The sequence below is a fragment of the Kogia breviceps genome, chromosome 6 (assembly GCF_026419965.1).
Source record: "Kogia breviceps isolate mKogBre1 chromosome 6, mKogBre1 haplotype 1, whole genome shotgun sequence".
Taxonomy (NCBI): Eukaryota; Metazoa; Chordata; class Mammalia; order Artiodactyla; family Physeteridae; genus Kogia; species Kogia breviceps.
In genome coordinates this window covers 23,736,320-23,743,007 of record NC_081315.1, presented here as the reverse complement: position 1 = coordinate 23,743,007, position 6,688 = coordinate 23,736,320, and the positions used below count along the sequence as shown (strand labels likewise).

The 6,688-nt window shown below is 50.1% G+C and overlaps 1 protein-coding gene across 6 annotated transcripts in view; it reads left to right on the top strand.

The window, feature by feature from the left end:
* Positions 1-5,743: 5,743 nt before the first annotated feature.
* The window catches only part of INPP4B (inositol polyphosphate-4-phosphatase type II B), a 737,042-nt gene continuing 736,097 nt past the window's right edge, over positions 5,744-6,688 (top strand). For 2 of the 6 annotated variants that reach the window (XM_067035580.1, XM_067035583.1), the window contains exons 1-2: positions 5,779-6,069; positions 6,359-6,470. The gene's annotated coding sequence lies outside the window, so the exon portion shown is untranslated. Of the gene's footprint in view, positions 6,070-6,211; positions 6,471-6,688 lie in introns of those variants that run through there. The other 4 variants (XM_059066758.2, XM_067035582.1, XM_067035581.1 and 1 more) reach the window with 3 other exon arrangements.

Genomic DNA, 6,688 nt, shown 5'->3' with positions numbered 1-6,688 from the left:
ACGGGGGAGGCCGCAGCAGTGAGAGGCCCGCGTACCACAAAAAAAAAAAAAAAAAAAAAAGTCAATAGAGTCTTCAAATCTCAGGTACAAAAAGTGGAACATAATTTTCCTACAGTAAAATTAACTTAGAAGCACCCATTTGTACTCAGAAAACTTCAGTTAGTTTTCTTAGTCCTATCCAGTCACCTAAACCAAGTCTATCCTGGTTTAAAACTTACCCAGTTTGGGGCTTCCCTGGTGGCGCAGTGGTTGAGAGTCCGTCTGCCGATGCAGGGGAAGCTGGTTCGTGCCCCATTCCGGGAAGATCCCACATGCTGCGGAGCGGCTGGACCCGTGAGCCATGGCCGCTGAGCCTGCGCGTCCGGAGCCTGTGCTCCGCAACGGGAGAGGCCACAACAGTGAGAGGCCCGCGTACCGCAAAAAAAAAAAAATCGTACCCAGTTTAAGATATTGCTGCTCCCTCTTTTCCTTCTCTCTCACCTCTGGGGCAGCTTGTTAGTCCAGGGGAGACTTATGAAGCATCATGATATTGGGGGACATGTCTGGGTGTTGATGATCTCCTCATTTTCTGCAGAGATGACTTGGACTCTGTTCTCCAGGTGTGAGTGACACACGACATTGCTCTAGGGCACAGCCACTGACTATTCTGAGGTCATTGCTTTGGTCCCACGTCTGCTCTGTGCAATGCCACAGAATAGTAGCCATGTCTCTGCATACCGGTCAACAGGACACTCTGTTCCTTAGTCCTGTGTCTATTTACCCTCCTTGGTGGCCTTTTCCATGTCCCGTTGGCTCTCTTTCCCACTAACTTCCAGGCCTCCTGCAGCTCACACGCACCCATTCGTCACCATTCAGTCACCATGAGAAAGTCCAGGGGGCTGGAAAGGCTGTAACCCTCAGCCCTTTAGGATCTAGATAAGGCAGACTACCATTTACATTCCCACTTTACATCCTTGTGTTCTGGGTTCTTCTCAAGACTGAGATTTTCCAAATACGTCAATGGGAAAACTGGATACAAATTTCTTTACTCTACAGCTCTCTTAACATAAAGGGGAAATCTCTATCTCACCACCCCGAGACTCTTTCTGGAGTTTGATGCAGTGCATGTCTGTTAGGGGGTGTATGGTGTCCCCCTTGCCCTGCAAATTCATATGTTGAAGCCCTAACGGTGCCTCCGAATGTGACTGTCTATTTGGAGATAGGGTCTTTACAAAGGTGATCAGCTTTAAAAGGAAGCCGTTAGGATGGGCTCTAACCCAGAGTGGAGGTGTCCTTCTAAGAGGAGGAATTTTAGACACAAAAAGAGACGCCAGAAGTGCTGGCACACAGAGAAAAGGCCATGTGAGGACACAGAGGTAGGTGGTCATCACCAAATTAAGGAGAGAGGCCTCAGGAGAAACCAGTTCCCCTAGCATCTTGATCTTGGGCTTCCAACTGTGAGAAATAAATTTCTGTTGTTTATGTCAGCTGGTCTGTAGTATTTTGTTGTGATAGTCCTAGCAAATGAATATAACATCCTTCTCCACACTGCAACTTCTAACAGCTCTGTCTTCTTTCCTTACCTCTGCCTCATTTGTATCTCATTCAGGGTTAGGAGTGGCGGGGAGGGGAACTCTTTCCCCAAGTTCGCATAGGCTCCGGCACTCCCCACCCCTAACCAATGTTTTGACTTAACTGGGCATTTTGAATCGTTTGTTGATGAATCTGGAGTCTTTGTTTCACTTGTTCAAATGGGGTTGATTGGAGGAAGCCAAAAGAAACATGTTTGAAGTTCCAGATCTCAAATAAATATGTCATATATCATCCCACTATAAATATGTGTGCATCCAAACTAGTATATATAGGATGGATAAACAACAACGTCCTACTGCATAGCACAGGGAACTATATTCAATATCCTGTGACAAACCATAATGGAAAAGAATATGAAGAAGAATATATATGTATAACTGAGTCACTTTGCTGTACAGCTGAAATTAACAGAACATTGTAAATCAACTATACGTCAATAAAATTTTAAAAAATATGTGTGCATCTGCTCAAGTTTTTTTCTGGGGAAAGTCCACAACTCTCTTCAAATTCTCAAAAGCATTTCTGACCAGAAAAATGTTAAGAGTCACCATCTGATTATATTTGAAATGTGATTCAATTTCAAGTACATGATTTATATACATTTTAGAAATAACTATTATGTAAATGAGAGAGCAGAATGTTTATCTTTGATAAATGTAAATGATATCACACTCATTTCCTTCAGTTAAAAAAATCTCTTATTTAATTTGCCATGAAAAAAGGAGCTAAAGTAAACTGTCTTTGAAATACTTGATTTCACCCTCATGCTCATCTAGTCCCAGGTCAAGAGATCATAAAATCATCCTGTTACTTTTACTGGGACCAGCATTTTAGGGCACCACCATCAGCAAGAGGCATTCTCCGTCACCCAGGATTTAAACATACATATGCATTCGCACACACAGATGTCATGGCACGTTATATTTCTCCTTCCCACCTCCTCTGCATTTTGTGCCATTATTCACGGAACAACAAGGATTCAGAGATGCTGGCGGTCAGGGGAGAGGATCAGGAACTCCGACCCCATGTTCTGGGAATTTTTCCTTCCCTTCCTGCCTCAGCCCACCACTATTATCCATCTGATTGCTACAGTAGCTGCTATGGGAATGCAACTTGACCGTGATCCCCTCGCCATGGTTGTCTGGACTGGAGTTTGACAGCCAATCGTGGTACTTCCTTGAGAATTTGGAACTGGCCCATAGGTCATGAAGTTCAAGATCTGTGAGGAACCATGTAACTCAGGGCACACCAGAGAAGCAGAGAAAGTCGTGTATGCGGAGAGAAAGGGAAGGAGGAGAGAGAGAAAGGATGGAGCAGGTAGGGTAGTGGGAGAAAAAGGAGAGAGAAAGTCCTTAACGCATGTCCCTGTTTCCAGGTTGTCACTGATGCCCAGCTGCATTCCTGTCCTCGAGTTCCATGGATAGCCAGGTATCTTTACACTAGTTCCCCCCTTTAACTTAAGTTGGGTACAATTCCTATTTCTAACAACATCTCCCATGAGTTTCATTACACACACACACACACACACACACACATACACATATGCACACACAAGAGATGATCTTAGTGTAGGAATATCAAAACTTAACTCTCCCGATGTCAGGGGACATGGGTTCGATCCCTGGTCCGGGAGGATCCCACATGCTGTGGAGCAACTAAGCCCGTGCACCACAACTACTGAGCCTGTGCTCTGGAGCCCTCGTGCCACAACTACTGAGGCCCGCGTGCCTAGAGGCTGTGCCCTGCAACAAGAGAAGCCACCGCAGTGAGAAGCGCACGCACTGCAACAAAGAGTAGCCCCCGCTCGCCACAACTAGAGAAAGCCCGCGCGCAACAACGAAGACCCAACGCAGCGAAAAATAAATAAATACAAACAAATTCATTTAAAAAAACTGGGAGAAAACTGACTTGATCTACAAAGTTATCATTAATATAAATGAACAAATTTGGTAAACAAAAAACCACTATGCCATACTTGGTGCTATATTTTAGAAGAGATTTTGCACAGTGAAGGCTCACAAAAATGGAGAATCCTCCTTGTGCCATACCAATCTCACCTGAAATAAAAATCGTCAGGAATAATGAATCTATACAAAGAAAAAGTATGAGCTACTTCACTGAAAAAGGGGGGTGCAGTGCCAGCCTTGCAGATTCTGGCTTGATTTTATTGTTTTAGACAGCAAGGTAACTACTGGGAATCACCTTTGGTCTCTAGCCCTATAAAAATATATCAAAAGGAAATGAAAAATATTTTGTCGTTCATTGGCAAATGGAGTTATGTTTTGGGGGCACAAGTGGCTAAAAGTTCAAGGTTTGTAAAAGTGGGTGCTGAATGAGTTTAATAAGCCATAGAAGAATCTGAACCTGCTAGGTTTATTCAAGGAAAACACCGCCAAAAAACTTAAAAAGGTACATATCAGGCTGATTGATGGGTTTTTAAAATGTCATGTGGTACGTGTATTTGATTCATTCTCTCCCTCTCCAGAATTAAAACTTCCTAGATGATATGCATGGGTATGTCACAGGGCTGTCCCCAGCAGCCCTGTACATGGTCTGTAAAAGGTCTTGGTCAGCATGATGAATGTCTGGGTTTTAATTTTAAGAGGGCTTTCTGGGTATCTTGCTTTAAGTGTTTTTTTCCACAAAGACAGTTGCTGCATCTGTTTTATAACCCTGTGTTTTAGAAGGAATGGTTTAATGCTTCTGGCACTGTGGCAACCTTCATAAACACACACCACACGCACACACACACACACCAAATCTCTGTTTAAAGTTAGACGACAGATATATCAAACATCTTTTCACTTTAGTGGCAAAGCTCTGGCACCCTGATGTTCTGATATTCTTTCCCTCTTTCTGTATTTTAAGGAAAGGCTGAAACTCTTGCCCAATGAGAAAGTTGTTTCATCTCGCCAGCAGACCTCTGCAAACAGGATTTATCCATTGCTTCAAGCCCCAAGTATGACACAGGTGTTTTGTTTTGTTTCCAAAAAATGGGTGTGTTCAGCACTACCCCATGGAGGAGAAATTTAATTGTGTAATGGGCTCAGGTGTGACCCATATCCTTGCAGGGCCTGCATGGACTGCTTGTCCATTTTGTTCCTCCATGCAGCTCACCTGTGATGGTGGCTGAGTGTAGCAGAAAGAGCTTGAAGAGAAGGAAAGGGAAGGGCTGCAGGGAGAGAATGGGCCAAGCACAGCTTCTGGCCCATAGTGCTTATTAATTCATTCTGTAAACATTTATGGAAGCTACAGCATGCTAGGCGTTGTTCCAAGTTCTGAGGAAGAGTGATGGGAGAAACAAAACACCCAAACACCGAAGTCTCTGCTCTCATCGATAAAGCTTATAACCTAGTGGCAGTTAAATGCTTGCAGAGTGAAGGAATGCCTAGATGCAGGGAGCGACAGCAGGGGGGAGAGCTGGGGGCAGCTCCAATTGCCCACTCTGTGTAACTGTAAGTACTGACTTACCCAAATCGACTTCATCTTCCCAACTTTGGGAGTCCCGTCTCCGCGGAGCAAACTGTAACCCGCGTGTACTAGCATTCTCACTCTTACTTAAACTGTAAATTTAAAGTGCCCGTAGGGAGGGGAAAGGCTGAGGGTGTCTGCCTGGACTGGCGCTCGCCCGGCCTTCCCAGCATCCCCATGACCTTTGAGCCGCGCAGTGGAAACCTCCCCAAGAGAACCGCCAGGTGGCACCTGTCAGGCGCAGATAGGGAGAGTCATTCTCCCCACACCCCAGCCAACCTATAATAGCCGGGCTGTGCGCCTTCGCCAGTGGGCTTGTTGGCGAGGCAGAGGGTGAGTGTTAGCCTCGGTTCAGACCGCGCGATTACGTACCCTGTTTTCCCCACACCCCAAACACGCAGAGTGTAGACCTGTCCCCACGCGCCCGGGCTGCCAAAGGCGCGTCATGCGCTTGTTGGGAGCGGCTCGGCCTCAGTCACCGCGCCGCGACTTGGGGGCTGGAGGTGGGTGGCCGTGGGCTGCGCTGAGTTGGAAGCCCCGCCAGTGCCCAGGTCTCCTCCGCCCGACCTCATCCCGGGCCAAGGCGGAGGAGTGGCACGAGAGACGGCACCCAGGGCGGTGGCAGGCAGAAGTCCGGTGACGCGGGACACCGCCTCCCCCTCTTCCCCCCACCTCCCGGGTCTGTGCCCGGGTCCAGGGCGCCTCCTCCCGCCGGTTAAAAACCCTGTGGTTTCCGCGGCCCCGGCCGCAGCGTGGCGGCCTCGGGTCACCTCTCCCCACCGCTCCGCAGGGGCGCTCCCAGCAGCCCAGGCTGGGGACCGTCCCCGCTGGCAGAGGGGCCCTGCAGAAGGTCGGGGTGCGGGGTGTCCGCACCCGGAGCAAGCGTGTTGGGGTCATTTCGGATTGGGCGGCTGGGTCACCAACTCCACTCCATCGGTGGCGGAAAGCGAGCTGCGCCAGTTGCGCGACTGTCGCTGCCGTCGCTGCCTGTATTCGGCCGCCGGTGACATTGGGAGGAGACCGCTGGTAACGAGCGGAGGAGGAATAGGAGCAGGGAAGGGTGGGGTGGGGGGACAGAAAGTAGCGATTGTGCCAGGGGGCGTGTGAGCAGCCGGAGAGGCGGCCGCGCTGGTGACAAGTTCTCCGGGGCGCGCGCGGAGGGGCGGGGAGCGAGCGGGGAGCGCGGCAGGCGCCGGGAGCCGGAGGGAGGCGCGGGAGCCTCGGGGAGCCGCCTCCAGCGCCCCGCGCCCTGCGCCGCCGGCTCGCTTCCTCCGGGTTCCCAGCCCCGGGTGCTGAGGCTCCGGTCTATAAATAGCAGGTTACAGCTCCCGCTGGCGCGCACAAGCTCTCCCGCGAACGCTGGAAAGTCAAGCTCGAAGTGTCTGCTGCTGCTGCTGCTGCCGCCCCCTACTCCGCCTCCGGGAGAGGTAATTACCCGCCGGGGCTCCGAGGGCTCGGCGGGGGCTTCGGCAGGGTGGGCTGGGGGACGGTGGGGGACTCGCGAGGGGTTCGAGCGGGTCTGAGAGCGCGGGGGCGGGCGGGGGGGCGGGGAGCCGGTCTGTTTGGCGTCAAGTTTCTCAGCCTGGCGGCCCCGATAGCCCCATGCAGCCCTCGCTCCTGAGCGGTGTGGTGTGCTGTCTCTCCC